Source organism: Triturus cristatus, chromosome 12 (genome assembly GCF_964204655.1).
Source record: "Triturus cristatus chromosome 12, aTriCri1.1, whole genome shotgun sequence".
In the NCBI taxonomy this organism is placed as follows: domain Eukaryota; kingdom Metazoa; phylum Chordata; class Amphibia; order Caudata; family Salamandridae; genus Triturus; species Triturus cristatus.
In genome coordinates, this window is record NC_140595.1 from 147,854,215 (window position 1) to 147,880,617 (window position 26,403).

The following is a 26,403-nucleotide window of genomic DNA, read 5'->3' on the forward strand; positions in this document are numbered from 1 at the left end:
AGTAATCAGCCTTCCCACAAGGCAGCCATCAGTTATACCATAATAAAATTACAAAAAACATTACAATCAAAATAAAATCCCTAATAATACAGCATATTAAGGACTATCAAAGTGCAAATCCTCCATCCCTTTGTTTCAGTGGGTCATTGACACCAAAACCCTTGCCTAATATGGTAATCTGCAAGATTCCATGTAACAAATCCTACCTGCAGGCTTTAGCAGAGAGTAATAACACATGCTTTTCCCAATAAGTGATGCCTTCTAGCACTGTCATAACTTTTCCTTATCAACAGATCACACCTAAGAAATCTAACATAACTGTTCCCTGTGAAACAATAAGGCCTCTACCCCCTTTCCAGTGGCTTGATACTAAACAGAACACAAGCCTACTGAAGAGCGCATATGATGGCAACTATCAGGCATACATTTATAAAACTACAAATACGCACAATATTACAGTTGGCAAAACAATATACGACCGATCTCAATAGGGCCTAACAAGAATCATCACGGTGAGATTCTACTCACAGGGTTTGACAGTCTGTGACCAACACCTTTGCCTATTATGGTAATCTGTGAGATCACTTGTAACCAGGGCTTTAAGTGGGATCAAAAAATGGAGGTCCAAAAGGGGTGTGGACTATGTAATTAAGGATGTGGCTTAAACACATAAACTAAATTTCTGAGATTACAAGCCAGAACTATTGGTTTTGTCAGTAGCTGTTAGCTGTTTAACATAAATGAGTACTGACAATGAGTTTGGTATAAATAAATAATATTGAAAATGTTTCATTTTTGAAATTGTGAAACTGTTAATCAAACATTACTGAGGCCTGTAGAAAGGGTAGTGGTCTTCAGAGTGTCTCACTTACTGCCAGCATGTTCACTCTATTAGACATGTATTGTCCTATTCCTCTCAACATCTTGCACCTCTTCCCTTTCCTCGCCAGGACCCACTTTTCACTCCCCTGAATGCACTTCCTCACATCTCCTTCACTTCTCAACCCCCAAACACACAACACATCCACTCACCTGTAAATCCTACATTTGTTTTTACTTTCGCCTTGTCAATATTTTGACAACTATGTACCCCCTTACCTCACATTCGCACAGAATCACAATTGCAACTGGAATGCATCACCATGCTCTGTGCGCTCTGCTGAGAGGCCAAGGTTTGAATGGCCATTAATTATGAACACATTTTTGACCTTTGAACAGGCACTGTGAGAAGCTTATACTGCCTTCAGCCTCAACTCCATAACTCTCAATCATGGCTAGTTACAAGAACTTCTATACAAGACTAATATGTTACTCGGAAAAAAATACAAAAACACAACCTCCAGAAATATCTTACACTCTTGGGAAATACAATATTAAATAAAACACGAAATATATATGGGAGCTACATTACTGACATGGATTACCTTAATGTAAATTTTACAGTCATTGTTCAGAAACGGATTAGTGTTTTTGCTATTAAAGTTAAGGACACAAAAGTAGGGCCTGATAGGGACCTATTTTCATGTCCGTTTTTAATTACTCCAGGGTCGGAGACCCGATGGACCCAGCTGACTGAAAGCGCCCTGCTTTTAACCTTTCTGCAGCCTGTAACATATTGTGATAACAATCCAATGTTAGAGGCCTATTGGCTTGATCATAAGCTTTTCATAATAAATAAACCAGACCTATTTTCTTTGTAATAACTTTTCTTAATAAACAGGCCCGACCCATGACACCCTGCATAACATTTCCCTGAACACCAATCAAGCCTGTAGCTGTTATAACTGTTTTGTCACCATACCCAACTCAGGCCTACTGTACTGAGCTCAAGCTTTTCCACCAGGCAGCCCTCAGGCATACAGTGATTAAATTGCAAATGTATACAAAATGACAGTCGGCAAAGCAAAATACTACCTCTTCTAAAAGGGCTTAACAAGGATTCTCAGAGTTTAAATCGTTTACAACCATGGTTTGTCAGAGGAGGTAACCAACACCCAAACCTTTGATTACTAAGCTAACCTGTGAGATTCAATGTCACAAAATACCTATGAGTAGAATTTAATATAGAGTAAAAACAATCCACACTTACATGCCTATTGACTTAAACATATGCATTGTACAATAGATATGTCAGGCCTAATGCCTTTATCATAACATTTCATAATAAACAGATTAGGCCCATAGCCATGGTGGATATCGGACGTTACAACGCATGCCATTTCCCCGCATGCCGTTGCAACGCAAAACTTTACCCCGACAATCCGTCGGGGGGGGGGCTGGATGTTGGAATCGTTTAATTTACTATTCCAACTCCAGTGTGTGCAACGGTAGGGAAGGTGTTTGAGTTAAATCCAACACCTTCTACCGCCCGCTACACACCTTTCACGTTTCAACAGCATGCGGGGTTATGGCATGCGTTGTACCGCTTGCGGTCTAAATGCTGTTTCCCAGCCATGGTCATTGTCTTGCTGCCATAATCAACTCAGTTTTGCTGTATCAAGTATAAGCTTTGCCGCAAGTCAAAAAGTGCAATTTTAGTGAAAGCAAACAAATTCAGCCAAATCAAATTCTGTATTCATGGGAACCAATCAGTGAGATTCCATGTAACGAAAAACTATTGGTAGGTTTTAATTCAGGTGTATAACAATCCACCCGTAAATGCCTATTGCCTTTAAAATATGCTTTTCACAATCAATATTCAGGCCTACTGCCTTTATCATAGCTTTTCCTGAAAAACAAGCAGACATATAGCCTTTATCAATGGCTTTTCACAATACCCAATTCAAGCCTGCTGTACTGAGCGTAAGCTTACCACAAAGCAACAATCTTGCATGCGGTCATAACAGTAAGAATGGATGCAAAATTATAGTTAGCAAATAAAAATCCTATCTCTCCTAAGAAAACCTAACATGGATCATTGTAGTGCATATCTTCTATTCTAACGACTTGTTTGGGTGGATCACCAACACCAAAACTCTTGCCAACTACAGATATTTGGGAAATTCCATGTAACAACATGGCTGCCTACAGGCTTCAGCAAATTGAAATAACATCCGCCCTTAAAAGCTTATTGTCTTTAACAGATGCTTTTTACAATAAGTGGACCAGGCCTACTGGTTTAGTCATAATGTTTCTTAATACACAGTTCAAACCAATGAAATCTGGCATGACTTTTCCCGAAGAACCAATGAAGCCTTCACCCTTTACCATTTGCATTACACCTTACCCAACAACGGCCTACTCAAGTGAGTATAAACTGGCAACCATCCTGCACACAGTACTAAAATTAGGAATGTGTATAAAAATACAGCTTGCAAAATAACATACAAGGCTTCTCAACAGTGCCTAACAAGAGTCATCAAAGTGAAAACTCCCAGGGTTTATCAGAGTGGCTGGAAATGCCAAACCCCTTGCATTCTACAATACTCTGTGAGATTACATGTAACAAAATACCGATCTACAGCCTGTAACACAGGTGATAACTGCCTTTTATAAGCTAGACCAACTGCCTTTGTCATAACGCTTCATAATAAGCACACTAGATCTATGTCATCATACGTAACATATCCCGTGGTACCAATAAGGCAGCTAGGTTGTCATAATAAACTCAGGCCTACAGTTTTGAGTGTAAGCTTTTCCACAAAGAAACCATCAGACACACGGTCATACAATTCAAAAGGTATTTAAGATTACAGTTGGGTAAGCAAAATACTATCTCTCCTATGAGGGCCTAACAAGGATTCTCACAGAGCAAACCTTCTACAGCTACAGTTTATCACCTAGGGCAATTATTACCAAAACCATTGCCTACTAAGGCAAAAAAGTGAGATTCTATGTTACAAAACATCTGTCTTAAGGCTTTATTATAGAGTAATAGCAATCCACACTTAAATGACTTTAACATATATTTTCCAAAATAAATGTGTCAGGTCTTGTTTCTTTATCGTAAAATTTCATAATAAACATGTCAGGCCTATAGCCATGATCATTGCCTCACCACCATTACAATGTATTGTGTATAGGCGTTGCCTCAAGCCACAAAACGTGCACTAAAAGCAGTCTTTTTAGTGGAAGCACACAAATTCGGCCCAATTAAACCCTGTGCTCAGGGAAACTAACATGTGGATGGAGTATAAACCTCTCTCTTAGTAGTACTCTGGAAGCTCTTTTTTGTTGATCGCATAAGGTGAAGCGACAGTTGCACTGTCGAGAAAGACCTAAAATTCCATGTAGATTGGTGAGCCCTGGGCATCCCATACAGTCTCAACACACAAAACTGCACTCTGAAGTCTAAAGTTAATGCTGGGGAAGGAGGGTGCTGGGTCTCCAATACATTTGTCATGAATACCCTCCTCCTGTCTCTGCTGCTTCAAGAGAAAAACAAGCACAGTAACGTATCTAGTTATACAAGGCACTTTAACAGCATTATAATAGGGGAGATGATGTGGCCTAACAGCCAGAGCAGTCAACCTCGAAGCTGGGGAACCGGGTTCGAGTCTCGGCAGGGTCGCTCAACATCCTGTGATTCTGGGCAAATCACTTAATCTCCCCGTGCCTAACAAGAAATTAATGTGTCCATCTGTAACGCAACTGGTGCTCATGGAAAGCGCTCTGACACCTTCAGGTCAAGTTTGTGCTATATAAAACACACAAAAAATAAAAAATATCAAGTGTGCATCTCTGAAAGCTCAGGCAGCTGGCTAACTAAACAAAATAATTGGAGGGGATGCGCTTTTTTGTGGAAGCATATAACTTCTGCTCAATCAAAGCATGTACTCCTGGCTACCAACATGTGGTCAAAGCCCACGCCCTTCTCTGTATTACTCCTGAAAGCTCTTTTATAGGTTGTTCATATTACATCTGGCAGGGCCAATGCTAGGGCGGTGCGATCAGTGCCACCGCACCAGGCGCTAACTTGGGGTGGGGGCGCCATGTTTATTGTTTTAAAAGCACCAGATGCCACGTTCCTTGTCCCACCAATTTTCAAGCATCAATAAAAATGTCACAATAACTCCAGTGATTAATGTTCTTCCTGAAGAGAGACCGGAGCTTTGGGGCTCATTACGATGGCGGAAGGACCGCCACCGCCAGCCATGCGGTGCCGGTACTTCCGCCATCGGAGCCCGAATTTCCCAATGCCAAATTAGGATGGCGGTGGGAATCCCAAACTGTCCGTGGCGGCCGGAAAGACCATCCGCCTCCGGTCTGCCAGAAGCAATCAGTCTGATTGCTTGGCGGACGGACAAGGGGGCTTAAAATGGTGGCGGTGCCTAGCAGGCACCACCCGCCAGATTACAATGCTGGCATCAACCAGCTTTTCCATGGCGGTGGAACCGCCATGGAAAGGCTGGTGGAGGCTGGATTCGGGGGCCCGTTGCTGGCCCCCTCTGTGTTGGGGGAGGTGTTGCTGCACTGGGGGGGGTACCCATGGTACCCCCTGCATTTCCCTGCAGTGCGTGGCAGGCACCGCTTGGTGCCCGCCACGTAGTGCAGGGAAATGCACAGCATGTCATTTTGACATTGCGTACAGTGTTGCAGCCAGCAGCACCGTCCGTAATGTTAGGTGCCCTGGATGCGCCTGCCAGTATGGCGGGCGCATCCTAATTGCAGTGGTGGGACCGCCACATGTCTGGCAGGTGGTCCCATACACCGCAACAATGGCAGGTGGACTCAGGTCCGCCCGCCATCGTAATGAGCCCCTATGTCTGGTACAGGACGTTTTGACTCATAATAGCGCAGAAGGTTAATTTGCCTGCTGCAAAGAACATGTCCCATTCAGATCACAAAGTGCATACACTATAAATAGGTCAATGGGTTATCGCTTTGTCAGAGAGATTCTTTTGTTACTTGCAGTTTAAAAGTTAAAATCCTAATATAGAGCAGTGAGCTCTTAACTGTAGTCAAAGAGCTGCATGCAAACTGCAAGGAATATATTACAGCTAAAAGTTTTTTTGCCCAGTCTTTCCTTATCCTAATATTGCAAAAAGAGTTCATTTGTGTAGAAATCAATTCTTATTATTAAAGAAAACCCCTAACAATGGTGTTACAATTTAAATTCTGAATTTGTGCTTTTCCAGACCAAGGACGACTCTTTATTTTATACTGCCTGCCAGTATGGATGGCATGGGACTCTTACACCTTGAAGGCCTCTGTCTTATGTAACGTTTCCTATACACTGATTTACACACTTATGATTGTCTCCGCGCAAAGTATGTGTGATGCTAGTGTTCTGACACCTTGAACTGGTATGAGTGGCGCTACAAAACTAAATGAATCTATGAGACAGTGGTTATGGAGACTTGGGGGAATTCATTGTCAAATGGTGGTAGCGAGGGAATCCATGGCGAGGTGGTCATGGGGGGGGGCACCAAACATTGTTGCACAGGGCACCACCAGTACTAAAGTCGGCCCTGACATCTGGTGACTCCTACTACCCAGAAAAGCCAGACTTTAAACGAAATTTGACTTGTTGATCCGGGTAGGATCGGCAACTCGATGTTCCTAAGTGTTTTACCACAGACAAGACATGATGGCATGTAATTCAGTGACTTGACTCTTTCCAACAAACCTATTCAGGCTGATCCAGTGGAGAGGCTGAAAACTGAATGGACTTAATGGAGAAGTCCTAGTGCTCCTTATCCACACAAGAGCATTTCAGTGTCCAATGTCCATTGGGGAGGGTGGAGGAACATCTACCCCACCACATGTATTCATTTCACAAGAGATCCCTGGCAAAAGAGCTTACTGCTTGCTCAAGTGCACAGTCTTTAATCACAGTGTATGTTTCATTTTACGCACCAAGTTGTGAAAAGGGCCAGACAGGCCTTTTAATCCACTGGGCATTTCCCAGGGGGGCAGAGCCCTTGGAGGCCGTTTTTGAAAGCCCTGTGCTGCCCCTGCTGCCTCGGTCTCTTTCCCCAGCTACAAAGAGGTTAGGTGCAGCAAACACAGAGAACAAGATCAGAGAGGGAGTAGAGAGAGACAGAGAGTATGGGTGGATGGAAATTGTACAAGAAGAAGGCAGTGGGCTTGTTTGAACATTTTTGTCAGGGCTGCTTTAGGTTCCCCAGTCCGGCCCTGGTTGTGACCTGTGAATGTGAGCAGTGATGGATGAGCTCGCTGCTGCACAGGCTTAGTCTGCGTCCAATGGCATTCGTTTTGCAGTCCAAGTTGCTATATGGTCATGAGGCGCAGGTAGGCCCCAGCCGGCATCGGACTGGATATGATTATGCCGCAGCGCCGCCGAATGAGGGACAATGCTCAGGGTGCCAGTCGGAAGGTCACGAGCGACCCCGGTCCCTTTATTTATGCTCTCTGGTCACGCCTGGCCAGAGAGTGACACAAAGGGTGGAGGTGCTTCCGGGGACAGGGGAACACTGGAAATAAGCTAGACCGCTACACTATATCAGCCTGCATTCATATTTTTATGACATTTTATTCGCATTTCCGTTGCCTACCAGAAGACAGCCAGTGCACATATCGGGGGTTTGTAAGGCACAGTATAAGTTCTATACACACCCCTCTGGAATCCATCCCCATGCCACAATCCGACATGAGTAGCCCCAGTCAATTTCCGGTCCCAAAAGAACGTTTCTCTGCATCCAGTGACCATCAGTGCTTGTCAGGTATTTCCATTCGTATTCCCCTGTAAGGGTCCCAATCAGACCAGATCTTCAGGTTTTTCTCTTTCTAGCAATAACGCTCAGTGCTAAGACGCCTTGGCAAATGCGCGCTTTATAAAAATGTTACTTGCCTGTCTGGGCATCCCCTAGCTGCTTATATTAGCTTTTCCACCTGCATGTATTTTTGTTTCATATTCCATGTTTCTTCTGAGTCAGCAAGCAGTCTCCTGGCCAGTGCTTTATTTGAATAGGTGGTTTCTTGTGCTCAGTACCAGCACTTAATCATCAACACCGGCTGCACTTTTCATGAGCACCAGAAGGCATGGGGAGATTAAGTGATTTGCCCAGAATCACAGGATGTTGAGCCTATGCTGAGCCTCGAACTTGGTTCCCAAACTACAAAGTCGGCAGCTCTGGCCATTACACCAGATCCTCTACCCACTTTCATGGTTAGTAGTTGGTTCTGTTTTAGGCTATCTTCCTGTTCCTGAGCGACATGGTGCGTCTTTGAAAGCCAGGGTGGACCAACTTAGCCCAAAACGCCTGGTAGATCGCGAATGGCGTCTACATCCAGAGGTGTTGCAAGCATCTTTCATTGATGGGGATAATGTGGCTTGATCTCTTTGTTCGGGCTGGACTGTTCCCATGAGGCACAGGGTCAGACTGATTTGCATATGGCCATGTCTGAACTGGGGTGGCAGAGTGGGCTAAAGAACGGTGATGGATTAAACCCAGATTAGTTGACTGGGTGTGAGTGCTTGCAATGTTCGACACTCCGTCCATCATTTCCTTTGGTTTTGCTTTGTTCGCCATAAGTTGGCAGGGTATGCTCAGACGTGAGTCCCTTGCTCACTTTGTCACTGGATTCAAGCAAGCCTGGCTGAAGATGGCTGAAATGCCAGAAACCGGTCCTAGGAAGCTTGTTCCCGGTCCAGGGAAGACATGGCTTGGCAGTTCGGGCTGGACTGTTCCCATGAGGCACAGGGTCAGACTGATTTGCATATGGCCATGTCTGAACTGGGGTGGCAGAGTGGGCTAAAGAACGGTGATGGATTAAACCCAGATCAGTTGACTGGGGGTGAGTGCTTGCAATGTTCGACACTCCGTCCATCATTTCCTTTGGTTTTGCTTTGATCTCTTTGTCGGTACAAAAGGGGGTGGTGATGGACGGAGCGTCAGAACCAATCAAACACTCACACCCAGTCAACAGATCTGGGTTTGATCCATCACCGTTCTTTAGCCCACTCTGCCACCCCCTTTTGTACCACTTTGATCTCTTTGTCAGCACTAAGAATGCACAGTTTCAACATTCTTGCGTGCTGAAGTTCTCTAGACGGCTCTCTTTGAGACGTATCCCACCTAGAGTGGAGCACAGGCCTCCAGTATGCTTTTCCGTCACTGCCTCCCTTGGCCGGTGCTCTGAAGATCAGACACTTCCGGGCTCAAATCATCTTAGTGGCTTCGGATTAGGCCAGGAGAGTGTGGTACCTAGATCTTCTGGCCTTGAGCATCTGTCCCCTGCTCAAGTTCCATCTTTGCGGGGACATTCTGTTGCAGTAGCCAGAGAGCATATTGCACCCAGGTCTGTGTCACCTGCACCTCCAAGCATACCGATTGTACAGAGTCAGTTGATCTCTTGTCTGAAGTTGCTGATGTCATTTTTGTAGCCAGGCGTCCTTCCACAAAATCAGTGTACACCGTGCTCAGGGATACGTTTGTGGCTTGGTGCGCCACTCATCGGACAAACCAGTTGCAAGCCAAACTGTCTGGTTTCTTGTTGTTTGCTGGTAAGGACTGGCAGTGGGCACTGTGAAAGGTTACTTTTCACCCCTTTCAGCCTTTTATATTTAGCAGACCAGCCATCATTGTACAAATCACCCACTGTGATGAGATTTCTGAAAGGTTTACAACAAATGAGTCTATCAAAACATTTTGTGATGGCACTTTGGGACATCATTTGGTCACACTTTCCTACTTTGTACCCGTTTCGAGCCAATGCACAATTCTTCGTTATTCCTCTTAGCCCTGAAAATGGTCTTTCTGATATCCATAACATCAGCGTATGTCACATGAGTGAGCTTCAGGTCTTCAGGTCTTCTGGGTCCAGTAGCGTCACACTTTTTTACCACTCATACGGATGTTAAGAACGTGAGCTGTGGTCCTGCAGTAATGTAGTGACGCCTTTTAATTTCAGACTATCACTCTTCGACATACTTTGCTCTGCCTCATCCATCAAAAGAGGAAGATAGACCCCATCACTGAGACCCAAAAGAGTGCTGAGCTATTACAATGATCATACCAAGGACCAAAGTATGGGGTCTTCTAGAGCAAAGAAAGGCAAGGCCACACAGAAGCAGATCATATCACGATGGATAGTTCCCTGTGTTAAGATCTAATAATTAGAAGGTCTGGGGACTCATTCCACCACAGCCAAGGCTGGTGCAACTGGTTTGGCATGTGGAGTTCCCAGGCTGGATATCTGTCAGGCTGCTACATTTGAGTCAGTAGGCACATTCAATCAATCAATCCATTTGTAGAGCGCACTACTCACCCGCGAGGGTCTCAAGGCGCTAAAGGGGGGGGAATGCCGCTACTGTTTGAACAGCCAGGTCTTGAGAAGTCTTCTGAAGGTCAGCAGGTCCTGTATCTGTCGCAGGTGGATGGGGAGGGTGTTCCATGTCTTGGCCGCGTGGTGGAAGAAAGATCTGCCGCCGGTGGTCGTTCGGTGGATGCGTGCAACGGTGGCAAGGGTGAGTCGTTTGTTGAGGTATGATGGTCCAGTGTTGTGGAATGCTTTGTGAGCGTGGGTAAGGAGCTTGAAAGTGATACTCTTGTTGATGGGAAGCCAGTGCAGGTCTCTCAGGTTGCAGTGATGTGGCAGGGGACGTCGAGGATGAGGTGTGCGGAGGCGTTCTGTATGCGTTGAAGTATTTTCTGGAGTTTGGTCATGGTTCCCGCATAGAGGGCGTTGCCATAGTCCAGCCTGCTGCTGACATTCACAAAGGACTAGTCCCTCGGCAGCTAGGTCTGTCGAAATAGGCAATCTGCCTGTTCCGTCCTACAGAACTTTTTCATCTGAGCCATTCCACAAGCCCCCCCCCCCCCGCCGCCTTGGGAGGTGCTCCTTTGGCATCTATTCATAATTTGAGGACTCTCCGGTTAGAAGTATCCATCAGAAGAACAAGTTAATTACCTTCAATAACATTCTTTTTATTAGGTACTCAATCTAACCACAGATTCCTCACAGCCCTCCGACCTGCCCCTACTGCGGAAGGGTCTACCTTTTAATCTAAAAAGATTCCAGTTTAGGAATAGGTCCACTGCTCTTTCCAATTGGCTCATGGGCTCCGTGTCTGAGAGTGTGAAGAAACATATAAAAGAAGTTGACATCTATGCACATGGGTGACGCTTCTATGTAACTCTATTTGTTACTTCTGGAGTGGAACAAAGTCAGTGTGGAGCTGCATGAAGCCACCTTCTGGTGTGCAGAAGCACTGTTTTTTGAGTTTTTAGATCCAATCTGTTGCCTGGGAATATTTACAAGGTGAGGAATCTACCATTAGCTAGAGTATCCACCAGAAAGAGAGTTACTGAATGTAAATTACTTGCTAATTTAGTATGCTTTTCTGCCACTGATACTTAAATCACCAAACAAATGTTGTACGGGCTGTGCACAGACACATATATGTCTGTCTAACGTCTCACCATGCAAGTGAAGAAAAAGTATTCATTAGTAAGCCTAAGAAGTGCAGCAAGCAAGCAGCCTGCTGGCACTCAAAAATAGATAAGAACACACTTCATGTTTCACTTAATGACCAAAGGATAATACAAAAGAAACATTTTATGTCAGAAGCCACACAATCTATAAATGTTATATTCAACAGATATATTATGTGTTTCATGTTCCTGCATCACCGCAGTATTTATTTTAAAGGAAATTGTTGAACATAGTAAGGGTCCTTTTACTAATGGAACGAGCCTTGTAAGGAAATGCCTCTTTTGGCATGGTCATCCCCACATTTCTGGACTGATGCTGCTGGTTTTTCGACTCTGAGAGTGCACTAAATCCTGCCAACCAGACCTCAGCGCCAGTGTTCTAACCTCTTACAAAGTGTATGTTAAATTGCATATCCACAGTTGGCAAGTACTGACTTACTTATAAGGTACCCAGGGTAACAAATGCCTGTAAGGCAGAGTGTTCACCCAAGACTGCAGCACTCATTGTGCCACCCTGTGGTTCCCAGCCTGTCACTGCAGATGGAAGGTCAGTGTTTACACTGCCAGTTTGGCTTTGCCATTCAAAACAATGGCAAAGCCACCACTTCCTTAACAAAATATGTAAGTCTCCCCAAAGGAAGGCATAGAGAGCTCTAAGGCAGGGAGCTGTATATTAGTAAGTGGGAAATGTATATCTATATAGTACCTTGCGGCACAACCCCTTAAACTGTTGTTTTGCTGTGGAAAACTTTGTAGCCCCATAGGCTAATACAGGGTAACAGTCTAGCACGCCAGCCTAGTTAACTTCTGAATGGGCCTACCTAAGTGGGTACTGCAAGTAATCAAATTAATTGTGCCATTAAACTCGCCTTGATGCTCAAGTTTAATTTTAAGTCACTATTAAAGAAAAGCAACTTTTAGAAAGTTGTCACTCTGTGACCCAGCTGGTTCAGTAGCCTCACACAAGAACTGGCCCACTGACAGCATTCTGCCCATCTGGGGAGTAGTGTGACCGACTTCTAGACTCAAAACAAATAGCAGCCTGCTGCAGGGAGAGGTGGCACCTCACCCTTGCAGGAAGTCACTTGAAGTGTTAGCCCAAAAGGCGAGCTTCAAAGGTGAAGCTGCCTTTTGAGTCAAATGGAAATAAATGTTTCAAACTTTTCAAAAGTTTACAAACATTTTGTTGACCAATGCTTGTTGGTGATTGAAATTAAAAGTGATAAAACCTTTACAAATCCGTATCTCTGGGTCCCTCTAGTGGATTTTGCTCATCAAGGTCTCTAAAGATTCTTTAAAAAAAGATACTTTATTTTTATACATTTGGGTTGTGTTTCTTTCATGTTGTGTAGGTTTCTTATTTCATGTTTGGTACTGTTAAATGCTCTACATTAAGTTTCTTTGTGCAAGCCTTGCTGCTCGAAAGACATAGCTACCCAGGGTTGTGCTTAAGGTTGTTCAAACAAGCTTGACTGGACCCAAGAGAGTTTTCATAAGTGTATTTTATGGTAAGGCTAACTAATACACCCAAATCCTCACAATCCTCTTTTAAGGAAACATTACTATAATACTAAATATTAAAAAACATGTTTGTTTTTTTAGAGACTATGTAATGGTTTACAAAGTCTTTTATTGTTTGTTTGTTTGTTAAGCAGGTATAAAGAAGGAGGCCTGTTAAAATTAGGGACTGGATCCAGCATTGGTAATGTATTTATGTAATGCCTTCAAGTTAAAAGGTGAAACCTTATAGAATCCTCAGATATCATAGGAAGGAAGTGTTTCTTTAGTTCCATTTACACTGTAAAAGGAGCTTTCTTCATTACAACAGTGTTGTTTTTCTGCTGCTTATGGTGAAATGGAATTGAAAGTGTTGTATACAAGGCATGTAAATGTCACATAAGACTGGGAGATTCTATACAGTGTTGCTATGCCACATGTGTACCATATGACTCTGTGAAGACTTGCAACCTTTTTAAGAAGATATTGACAATTTTGTTTATATTTTGTTATTCTGCAACAGCCAAGAGCTAATAGGTGAAAAAGAATCCCTGTCAAATTGTTGTCTTTTGTCACACTGTAATTGTAATTCTGAAAATATTTATACAGCGTTCATATACTTTTCAACTGATTTCTTTTTGAGGTTTATGTTTTTGGGGGGTGTATGTCTCAGATTGGGAAAAATACCAGATTTCACTGCTCTTCCCAATATTTGTACAGCCTTAGATTCGAAATACAGTACATGCTAGTTAAAAAAGCACCTATATACAGACATGCCAACCCTCCCGATTCAGGCGGGAGACTACCAATTTAAAGGCTAGTCTCCCGCTTACTACCGATTTGAAGGCTAGTCTCCCGCCTCCCGATTCATGCTTCTAGAAACCCGATGCCGAGCTTTCTAGGTTACTAGCAGGGCTCTGTGTTTGAACATTCATACCGTAGTCAGAGTCTGATCTGAAGCTCGTTTTGTTTTAAAACCTATTATCCAAAATGATATCATATACAAAATGTGATTACTGTTTGTCTTAAGAGCAGATTCTATATGGTGCAGCCACAATATGCAGTCATGGAGTATCACTCGGGACAGAGAGAAGTGGGGAACATGTTGCATTACTATAAAAGGCTGCATCAGTAAGTCTCCCCCCCCCCCCCCATTTGATTGGCAGAATATCAAATCAAGGTGCAAAAATCACTATGATTGTTTAAAAGTTTTAAGAGCCCAAATCATGTATACATGCAAACATACATTAATCGAAAATAAGCAGTGTTGTGGTATCAAATGTGGGAACAGCCTCACTTTTAAATAAATCACATTTAGGTACAAAAAACCCTTTATGCAAAGTCAGCTGGAGTATGGCACCACATGCAGATGCAAAATTACTAGAGAGAGAAAATGTAGGTCAAAAATGTTCCTTGTTGCAACATCATCAATAGAGGTGGAAATCCTTTAGGAGAAAGAATCATATTTATGTGCAAAATCAGCAAGAGCGTGTAAACAATTTTAGGAGCACAGATCATATTCAGGAGATAAAATTCCTTGGGATCTAAAATCACTCTTGGAAAAATAGAGTTCAGATAAAGAACAAACATTTACAATGTTATGTTATCTTATGTTATATAAATTTATTACACACACAGCTACTCGTGAGTGTCCCGGCACGAGACCAAACAGGGTAAGGCAGTGGGCTTCAGGTGAATAAATGAGTTTTCAATTTCTTCTTAAATACTGCTGGATCCTGGATGGTGCGCAGGGCCAGGGGAAAGAGCTTTCCATGCAACCGCCGCTTTCAATGCAAAAGAGCTGCCCCCTATCCTCTGAAGTGTGGTGCCTGAGCATTACATAAGGACGAAGAATGCAGGGAGCGCGCAGGAACATAGAAGGATAGATGCTTCTGCAAGTAAAGAGGGCCACAGCCTTGGAGTGCACGATGGGCCAAAATGAGAAGTTTAAATTTCACTCTAGCCGCCATGGTCAGCCAGTGGAGAGAGCGCAGCTGTTGATGCACACTGTCCCTGGCTGACAGACCCAATAGGAGTCTGGCTGCGGTATTTTGAACCACCTGTAACTTCTTCAGCAGGTAGCCCGGGATGCCAGAAAAAAGGACATTAGCGTAATAAAGCCGATACAAAATCAACACACAGGTGACCGTTTCCCTCGCCGCCTGTGGCAGGAGGGGAAAGAATCTTCTGAAAGATTTAAGCAGGCCGAAGCAATCGCCAGCCAACTTCTTGATATGTACTGAGAAGGAAAGACCTTCATCAAACCAGACCCCCATTTTTTTTGCAGGCTTCGCTATTGAGGTCGGTAGTGGGTACTCAGGAGGCCATAGCTGCTCTCTGAAGTTGAGGGGAAATTTACCGAACAGCAGAATCTCTGATTTTCCTTCATTGCACTTGAGCTGTGCCTCCGCCAGCCATTTGAAGATCGATGAAAGGCAATGTTGGACCACTAGTACAGAGTCCGCGTCTTTGTCCCAGGTAAAGAGCAGCTGGGTGTCATCAGCATAGGCCAACACCTTAGCCCCAACTCCTCTGCCAAATATATCAGAGGAGTAACATAGATATTAAATAGGAGGGGACTAAGGGAGGATCCCTATGGGACACCCGTAGTTACTGGCTGAGGGGAAGAAGAGGACGGTGGAATCCAGATCTGCTCAGACCGCCCTTCCAGGAAAGATCGAAACCAGCCCCACACAGTGCCCGACAAACCAATCTTGGCCAGTCGTGACAAAAGAAGTGAGTGCGGGACCGTGTCAATCGCCACCGAGAGGTCGAGTAGAATCAATGCAGCCCTCCCGCCGGCGTCCAGACACTCCCGAATGGCCTCCGCCACCTTGACCAGCACCGTTTCTGTGCTGTGGGACGCCCGGAACCCAGATTGAGCAGGATGCAGGAGCGCCTCCTTTTCCACAAAATCGGTGAGCTGCTTATTTACCACCTTCTCACACCCCTTCGCCACTGCAGGAAGTAGGGAGATAGGCCGGTAATTCCCTGGACAGAGGGGGTCCAATGACTGCTTTTTCAGAAGTGGCAAGATCTTGGCCTCCTTCCAAGCCAATGGAACCACCGCTTTCTGAAGGGACAAATTAATGATGGAGTTCACTTCTACATTAGCGACCTCAGCAACCGCTGCCAGTATCCTAGCAGGACAGGGGTCCGAAGGCGAGACAGACTTTAGACCTTTAAGAATTTTGAGACTTTCCAGAGGATCGACTGGCCTAAACACTGACCGTGAGTGGCCTATACTGACAGGTTCACATTCCAGAAGTGCCTCCGTACTGATACTGCAGGAGGTGAATGCTGCTTGAATAGCCAAGATCTTATCCCTAAAGTAGCAAGAGACGATGTTGCACCAAGAAGGTGAAGATGACACACTAGCTTGGGCCACAGGAGACATGAAACTCTGGATAATCTTGAAAATTTCCTTAGAGTTATTGTTGGCTGATTCAATACGGGCTGAGTAGAATTGCCCTTTAGCCAGCTTGATTGCTGCATAATATGTCTTCTGCTTATCGCTGAGCTTTCTCTTTTCGTCTGGGCAATAACAACCCCTCTGCCAGGCTCGCTCAAGGATTTTACAAGCGTGCTTCAAAGCTTTGAGAGATGGATTAAACCAAGGTTTGGACTGAGATTCTCTAGCCAACCTGGTGGAACATAGAGGGGCAACCGCAGCAACTGCATTCTAGACCCAGCTAGAAAACCCCGCAACACGTTCCTCAAGCTCACCTGCCAGTCTAGGCTTGGAGGCTGCCAAGAACATATTTAGCTCAAGAGGATCAATGTTGCCAAATGCTGATTTGTAGCCTGAATGTGCTAAAGGCTCAGTATTGGACACGTCCCATGAGAAGTGGGTTATAAAATGGTCTGACCAGGTGACCAGACAAGGGTCCCTTAGTTGAATCGGGAAGTTGGTACAAATAGGGTCAAGTACATGTCCAGCTTGATGCGTAGGAAGGCTAACGTGCTGGTTGAGCTGAGCCAGTTGCAGCACATCCAGCAGGTCCCGCGCATCCTTGTTGTCTGCTTGATCCAAATGAATATTCAGGTCACCCAGGACCATATAATGGGAAAATCTAACCGCCCTAGTGGTAACAGCATCTACCCAGACCTGGAGAAAAGGCCCAACTGGGCCCGGAGGCCTATAGATCAAAGAGTCTCCTTGTATAAAATGAGCAGAGAGGCGAATACTGAAATCCAAGGCCTCGCAACTGCCCCAAGAAGTAGCCTCTTCCCTACGGAGATCCCAATTATTTTTATATATGTTCGCAACCCCACTCCCTCGCCCCACCGGGCGATCAGCTCGGGAAATTTTGTAGCCCAAAGGTATTGCGAGTGTGACAGTCGGGTCAGAGAAGGGATCTAGCCATGTTTCAGTTAAAAACAGTAAGTCCAGTAAGTTGTCCTCTAAAAGCTCAAAGACCGCTGCATGGTGTTTCCTAAGAGAGCACACATTAATAGAGGCAGCCCGAATGAAGGGAGCCTTGGACAGCTGGCCAGTTGAGTTGCCAGTGTTATCTGAAGAAACATGACCCAGGGACAACTTAAACCCACAAGAGTGACACGCCTGTTTTGGTGCTCCAGCCACATCCCAGCGCCCTACATGGCAGTGTGGAGTGGGGTCAAGGGCCCGTAGAGCGGCCGCCGTATATCTTCGTCTAATACCAGAGGGCTTCCGGGCAGCATGGCTGGCGCTGGCCGCTTTCGGGACGCTGACGGGCGCAGACGGGCTTGCCTTAGGCACGCCCGCTGCGCACGTCCGCTGAGCGCCCAGACAGCGCGCATTGATATAGCCCCGAGTGTCAGAGGAACTAGAAAGCCAGCTCGCCAAGATAGCAGTTCCTCGTGGCACCAAGGGAAAGCAGGAAGACTGCAAGGCAGGTAGGATATGTGCAGACAATCAATAGATATTATGCAATGCAATCGGTCTCGCCTTTGGGATCTTATAAGCATTTTTAGTTGGGCAATAGCAGTGCTTTCCACCCAGCAGTAATGCAGCACTTTCAATGGGGCAATAGCAGTGCTTTCCACCCAGCGGTACGCTATCAGTGGGCCAATAGCAGTGCTTTCCACCCAGCAGTAATGCAGACTTCTAGGGGTCAATAGCAGTGCTTTCCACCCAGCAGTAGTGCAGCACTTTCAATGGGGCAATAGCAGTGCTTTCCACCCAGCAGTACACTATCAGTGGGCCAATAGCAGTGCTATCCACCCAGCAGTAATGCAGCACTTTCAGGGGTCAATAGCAGTGCTTTCCACCCAGCAGTAATGCAGCACTTTCAGGGGTCAATAGCAGTGCTTTCCACCCAGCAGTAATGCAGCACTTTCAGGGCTCAATAGCAGTGCTTTCCACCAAGCAGTAGTGCAGCACTTTCAATGGGGCAATAGCAGTGCTTTCCACCCAGCGGTACACTATCAATGGGCCAATAGCAGTGCTTTCCTCCCAGCAGTAATGCAGCACTTTCAGGGGTCAATAGCAGCACTTTCCACCCAGCAGTAATGCAGCACTTCCAATGGGGCAATAGCAGTGCTTTCCACTCAGCGGTACACTATCAGTGGGCCAATAGCAGTGCTTTCCACCCAGCAGTAATGCAGCACTTTCAGGGCTCAATAGCAGTGCTTTCCAACCAGCAGTAGTGCAGCACTTTCAATGGGGCAATAGCAGTGCTTTCCACCCAGCGGTACACTATCAGTGGGCCAATAGCAGTGCTTTCCACCCAGCATTAATGCAGCACTTTCAGGAGTCAATAGCAGTGCTTTCCACCCAGCAGTAATGCAGCACTTTCAGGGGTCAATAGCAGTGCTTTCCACCCAGCAGTAATGCAGCACTTTCAGGGGTCAACAGCAGTGCTTTACACCCAGTATTCATTCAATATCGAGGCGCTCTGCTTTTCAGTGGGGTAGGACCATCCCTTGTGAACAGCACCAACGTTCTTTTAATGGGACAGGAGCGGCACTTCTTACAAGGACTGCTGTACACTGTGGCAGGACAGGCGTCTCTTAGAAGGGCTGCAGTATTGAAGCAGTGCGTGGTCTTCTGCTAGTCTCAGACCCCTCGGTACTTTTAATTGGATGGTAAACATAATTATCAGCAGGGCTGCAATGCGTTCAGTAGGCCAGAACCAACATTCCCCAGTAGACCAGTACCTTTAATGCAGGTGTACTGTTGCTCCCTATCCGGACCATTCCAAGAGTGTATTAATTTTAATCGGGCTTTAAATGTGTTTTAGGAGGACTGCATTACTTTGAACCGGGTGGTGTGCACACCTCCAAACAGGACTACGCCCTTGATTTGGACAGGAGTACACTTCAGAAGGCGGTCTTTTGTGGAGTTAAGATACCACAGCACATGCCCACAGGACTAGAGCATTTTAAACAGGACCACGAAACACCTCTTGGCTGGACTGCAACTGTATTGTATTGCAGTATTTGTACAGGCTTACTGTCCCTGTGGGGATGTTGGAATGCTATGCGTGTGCTAGGATACCACAGATTCCATTTTAGAAACTGCAGCACTTTAAATAGAAGTGCACCCACACCTCTGAGCAAGACTGTGCACTTGGGGCAGTAAAGACCTCTCTGGGCATGACTGCAGTACTTTGAACAGTATGGTACATACATTTCAGAGCACGATTGTAGCGCTTTGAAACGGACATTACAGACACTTATGAGCAGGACTGCAGCACGATAGAAAGGACCATGGACACACCTCTCAGCAGGATTGCTTTAGCTTTACTAAGAGAGCAGATATACCTCTGGGGAACAGCAGCACTTCAAGCAGAACAGTGCGGCGTCTCTAGGAAGGACTGTTCGCTTAGAATAGGACAGAGCAAACACTTCTGGGCACAACGGAAGCCCGGACGGAAGCTCTTAAACTCGTTTGAGCGCGATGTAAGGCATCGGGCTCATATGAGATGCACATCACCGAGCGGTTCACCTGTCAACCTTAAACCCACTTCCTGGTTATCTCCAGGGATCCCCCAGATTTTATCGCACAGCAGCAGAACTCTTAGTGCCAGATCTATGACCATTCCATTTGGAGAGCTGCAAATTGCAACGTTTTGCGACTCGCAAAATAGAGTGTACAACATGGTCTCAGACAGGGTCTCAGACACTGTTTGTGATTCCAAATTGGGTTGCAAACGACCTATCTCATTAATATCCATGAGGCAGGCCGCAATTGGCAACCCCATTGGGAGTGGCCAGCACTCACAGGGATGGTGACCTGATAGGGTCAGCAGACCACCATGTCTCTGACTGCTTTTTAAATAAAGCAGTTTTTTTAAATGCAGCCCGTTTTCCATAAAGGAAAACTGGAAGCATTTAAAAACAAGCATTTGCAATGCAATAGGTCTCGCATTTACGCGAGTTTGAGCTATTGGCATTGCAAATGACTGCCTTTTATTTAAGTTTTAAAAACAGATAAATGCATTGTCATTTGCAATGTCAATAGCTCAAACTCGCGTAAATGCGAGACCTATTGCATTGCAAATGCTTGTTTGGTACTAGTGCTTATGTTCAAATTATCCCAGATAACACCTAAATGAAACCTGATAAAAGGCCAAAAAGTTATGATGAGCCACTAACACGGTATTTACACAGATCATGAATGTTCACTCTGTTGGTTGCTGATAGCTAGAATAATAACAATCTGCAATGAGTGTTAAACAGTCTTTAACAATCAATTACAGATAATTTATAAGTAAAAAAGTATGCGTGTTTTGACAGGTTTCAAAAATCTGTTTGAAGAGACACAATAACTGCTGCAGAAAAACACTTTACACGTATGCTCTTGCATTCTTGGCTTTCTTAAGAATTTAAATTTAAAGATATATGGGTTTCCTTGAAATGCTATTTGTTTGTTGGTGAGGACGAACCAAGAGGCAAAGTCAGAGGAGTAAGCAAATATACAAAGCAAAGCTTTAGTTTACGTAGCCTATACTGCATGACGCCGCATTTCTCCACCAGAACACAAACACCGGGAAATGCGGTTACATTAGCATTTGTATAGCTACCTGGCAGCAGCTTCCATCCCCCAAAGACCCTCCAACCCTCGGAGCGTCGACGCATCTCAGACAGGAAAGCAGACAGTTTAGGAGCAGCTATAAGTTTCTTTGAAATGCTTGTTCATGTTACATTCTCACACACTTCTTACTCATGTTCTTTTCAGCGTGGGTCTCACATTTACTAGATAGATTGCCTCCTTAATAAGGACATGGTGAACAAAGTAGGGGAAGGGGTGGTCTGTTGGTAGGTTTTTCTATTTTTAAGGGTGTCAGGTTTCCAGGGTTTAGTCTTCATTCATTTTTAAGGCGACAATCCCCTCTGCGGACTGCTGAACTTCATCGCCCATGTCATTAATTGTAAAGCACACGTTAAACTCCCGGGTCTTTTGGGTCTCTTCAGCGTGTTGTTTGGTTGCCGAAGCAAATGGTACTGATTAGTTGACCTTGCAAGGATGAAAGGTAGAGTGGGCCCGTTAGGATTACACCTGCGGCAGTGCAGGCAGGCATAGATCCCCGATGTATGGCACTGGCGCCGAAAGGCCCTGCCGTAATTCAGCCATCTCTGCATTACTTCTGTTGCTAACTCAGACCCCGGGGCAGACACAGCAGTATTTGACCAACAGCCAAAGGGCACATATAGCCTGCCTTGTCAACAGAGGGGAGGAGACGCCGTGGCGGAACGACTGGACAGTACTCGCTGGTTAGGACAAGCAGTATCATCTGGACAGGGCAGTCGATGCACTTTCACTTTCCAGTCTGTGGTCAAGTGCTCTTGTGACCTGAACAACAAGACAAGCCCGGCGGAGCGTGGCACGCGCGCTTGGCGGGGGAGCGCATTCCAGGCGGGGGAGCGGACCCTTTGAAGTGCGATGCCAAACGGATTGCATGGCGGCACGATGCGCGTGATTGTGCACGTGCTCGCCATGCAATCCGCTTTTGGGAGCACTTTTGGGAGCCCCTTACAATAGTCTCGCTTTGCGATCGCTTACGTGATAGCAAGGAGAGACCTAAAAAAACGTCAACAGAGGCATAATAAACCGAGCAGCACCTGGAGACTTGTTCTTCAGCCCTTCTACACCGCACTTAACACTAATACGGTGTTTAGGGAGAGGCTAAACATACCAGGGCCCGCTGCCAAGGTCAACTGCGTGAGGACCCCAATTGTGAGATGCCTGACAGCAACTTAACACCCACAGCAGGCAGAAGGGTGGGGGTGTGGGGCGGCAGCAACAGTCATGTTGAAACACCCCACGGTGCCGCTGGCGAACACAAGAGCGGAGCAGTAGAAGAGGGGTTCGGTTACATGTGTTCGAGACATGGAAACAGGCGACCATTAACGCCCCCACAATGTGTAATACTGGGCAGTCAGTAAAGGCAACTACGGATGCGCAAGTCGCGTGAGGCAACATAACAGAACTGCTCCTGGGGGCAAAATGCTTTATCCATCAACTCTATACTTAGACAACCCCCCCCTCAACACACACACACACAGATCCTGCCTTTGCGAAGGGGTCCCAGAGACCACTTGAGGCAATTGGGCAGGTGCACAGAACCTGTACCTCTGAGTAACAGCATTTTTCAGTGGGAAACAGGTGTCTTGGAATAGTGAGTCGCTGCTCTTTCATACTGCGACTTCACGAACTGCTGCCACCATTGGCCGACATGCTAAGCCTCTAGCTGTATTCCTTTGCTGGTCAGTGGGTTTTGTTTTGAGGGAAGGTCGACACATACAGCTGTTTTCCGTACCCCACCCGTCTAGCGACCCCTCGCTTGTTATGAGCAACAGAATCGAGAATACTTTTCTGCTAATGTAGTTTGGCCAAGGTGCGCGTCCGGGTTGTGAAGTAAAGATAAAACCCCACGCCATTAGCCCAATATGCGCTGAGATTTTGCACCACAGACCGTCTAGCTTTAGAACTGCATTATTCTGGCAGCCCCTCTCGGGCTGACAGTCAGAAGGCCAAATTTGGCCTCGATGTGGGTTAGACCTCAGCATCCCGGGACTACGAGTCCCAGAATGCAAAGAAAAATCCTGTACTGGAGCAGCGAGTCATACGCGGACTTTGGAAATCAGGACAGAATCTGTAATGTTAGTAGGTCTAGATTTGATGTTAACTTTTCGTTGTGGGGGTAAAAGTCCCAGCATGCTTGAATGCCGACTGAAAATACAATAGCGCCGATAGAAGCGCCCTCACGAAGTGGGATCTTTTGATGGCAGTATTCGCGAGTTCATGTTACTTATCAGAGGCGGGGCCAAGTATTTGCACGCTTCTGTGGACTGCCCACCCCCTTCCCCACCCGATGTGTCCACAGAAGGCACCAGTCTGATCGAAGACCTGCAATGCAGTCTAGACTTTAACACACTATAGCAGTTGTGGATGGTTGTGATGTATCCCGCTAGTGGAACAAAAGCAGACCCCACGATCACACCAGTCCCCACTAGCCACAGCTCCCACTACAATATTCAGGTTTTCAATCCATTTCTCTCACTCTCTCCTCAAACACTTAAAACCCAGGCACAACTTTAATGTCAGTATGGCTGTAGATTAATTTACCTGTTGGCTCCTAGGAAACGGGTTCTGGGCTCTGGCAGCCTGGAGATGTAGCGTCGCCAATCACTCTGTTATTTATTACAGTGCAGCGCTGAGCTGAAGGGGGGCATTCTCCCCTCCCCCACTGCCCGAACTCGACAATTACAACCCGATTGTAAACAATGTGCAGAGATCCTATGCAGCTGAACTCTTTAACCGCAGAGTCCCCACGGCAGATGCACTAAGGAAGTATTACAATGTTGCATCTTGCTGACTCAACGCCTCCTTCTGCTTGCCAGCACGTGCACTCACAACCAAATATAACGGGCAGTGTATTTTTGTTCCTTGCAGCAAAGCTGGAATTCATCGATGAGACCTCACAGAAGCGGCAAACACCACCCAAATGAGACAGCTTTGGGTGGAGCTATAAAGCACACACTTCGCAGCACTCTACGCGACGCTCTCAGTAAAGTCGAACTGTCTGGAGAAGCCTTTCTGAACATACAGTTGCTTTGGGGCACGCCTTCCACACACGAACTGGAGGGGAGAGGCACAGACTTTGTTAGAGCAATTGTGCAATTTCTCGCATAAATTGGTAAAAAGCGCTGAAGGACCGGCGGCTGAGGAAGTGAAATGCGCCGTGTGTGTGCACAGTGAGCTGATACCGGCGGCAGCCGGTTTCTTGTAGTCAACAACAAATGCGAGGGGGCATGACTGCACTAAATAAAAGCATAACGATAGGAAGAAGAAATAAAAATGCGCCAGTCATGTACCACTTGGACGGCAACTGAAGGAAACGCCAGAAGAAGTGTCATAAAATAATAAAACAGAAACAATGGCATGTCCCTGAAAGTCACAGGAGGGAATTAGAGTAACATGAGGTAAAGTGGACAACAACAGTTCAATTGATGGGAGAACTAGGAAAATAAATGTTTAATATTATAAACGAGGACAAAGATGTCCGGAAAAGCACAAGTGTTTTACAGCATTATACAGCTCAAAATGGTAGAAGACGTAAATACCCATGAGGCGCTTGGAGGCGATGAACGCAGCGCGTCTGCAATTATAAAATAAACAATACTCGGAAGACGCACTTAGGAGAGGAAAACCCATGACCCAAGGCTAATGGAAACAAGAGCACATGTCAACAAGCCCGGCGGAGCGTGGCGCGCGCGCTTGGCGGGGGCGGGGGAGCGCATTCTAGGCGGGGGAGCGGACCCTTTGAAGTGCTCCCAAAAGCGGAGTGCATGGCGGCACGATGCGCGTGATTGTGCGCGTGCTAGCCATGCAATCCGCTTTTTGGGAGCACTTTGAAAAGCCCTTTTACTGTTGCAGGGATTCTGCTGATACACAGAACTATGCAAAGAACCCCAGGACCTCAGTGAATTGTGGTGTACCAGAAACTCACCTCAGAACCCAGAACCCAGTATCCGGCTAGCATAAGTGTCCCATTCGTTATCCGAGATTTAGCTCGGCGGTCCCAATGTGTAGACAACCCAGAACAAGCGACTCAGTACATACTCAGGAATGGTGGGAATCGGAAATACCTGTTCGTATATTATTCTCACATCAGTCCACAACAATAATCAACAGAGACACGTTGTAAATAAAAAGGGGTTTATTTTTATAGACCACGTGTCCTAAGATGCAGTACTTTGGCTAATACAAGCAGACAAATGATTAATATCAAAACCAGCAACATAGTTACAATACCATAGAATATAAAAGGGGTGATCATATTAGAATGACAGTGGATACTACCACCTTCCCTTTACTAAGAAGCTAATATTATTATTATGCTAATAGAAGGTCTCTTAGGCTTGAATAGGGGACCCCATACCTCAAAGATCAGCTTAGTGAAATCACATCACAGGAGCATCAGGAGTCTTCTCGCAGGAAGGCTCGTCTTCGGTCTGAATAATAAACATGATGTCTGTGATATTAAAAGCACTAATTTTCAGGCATTTGCAGCTGCGCGTGTGTTATGGCTAAATAGTGGGCCGATCAACCTAGAGTGAAAAACATGCATTGTGTAATAACCCAGACTGTTTGTCACACCATGTACAGACCAAGGTCGCTGCGCAGAGCTTGGGATAGTAACAACAGATCGCGCTTGTGTGAAGCAAGTCTCGAGTCAGCAGTTTGTTTTAAGAAATAACATGTAAACGCAGTGCCGTGTGCAAAAGCAAAAAGATGGCTTTCTAACATCTAACGTGGTTATGCTAACTTAACAATGCCTGTACGTATTCAGAGAGAACTCACTACACGCCCCCTTGATCGAAGCACTATTTAGTAGGCAAGAAAAGAGAGAACGCAGAGTTCAGTTTCGTCAGAGCAGAACAAGGCGTAACCAACCCAAAGGTTCAGAATGAGTTAAAGTCCGAAACGAAAAAATTGAAAAGCAAAAAGGGGAAACTGTGGTGTCCGGAAAAAAATATAATCAAATTAAAAAAAAAAAACTCAAAACAACCATCAGGGAGAGAGCAAAAAGAAAAATGTAAATGCCTCGGCAGGGTGCTGTCCAGGAGCGACAGGCGCCAAGGACGATAGTTCAGTCAATCCATGAATGTATAGGCAGCATATGTGGCAACCGCTTCCAACAAAAAATCATTTGCAGGGCCAGCGAAAGTCTCAGCCATCCAATCCATCAACGAGAAGGAACACACGTGTTCGTCAAACAGCGGAGCTTCCAGCACGACCAGAGGGCATCCGGAATGTTCCTCCAAATAGCTCATAGCCAAGAAGTTGTAGGCAGCTGTAGAGATGTCCCAATTACCCAGGATCCCATGTGCCGCTCCGCAAGCCATTATCCGGACACCAGAACAGGTCAACTCGTGAGACACTAAGGGCCTCATTAGTCGATCGAAATCCGGCACCGGAGACACCAGGCTGGTCAAGCACAAATCCAAAGGCCATTCAAAGGGACAATCCAGGCAGTGAAGCACAGGCTGCACGCAGGTGAAGTAGCAATACCGGAAAGATAATCCATATGCCAGGCTTAACGTCGCCAATGGCAGAGTTCCATAAAAGTCAAGC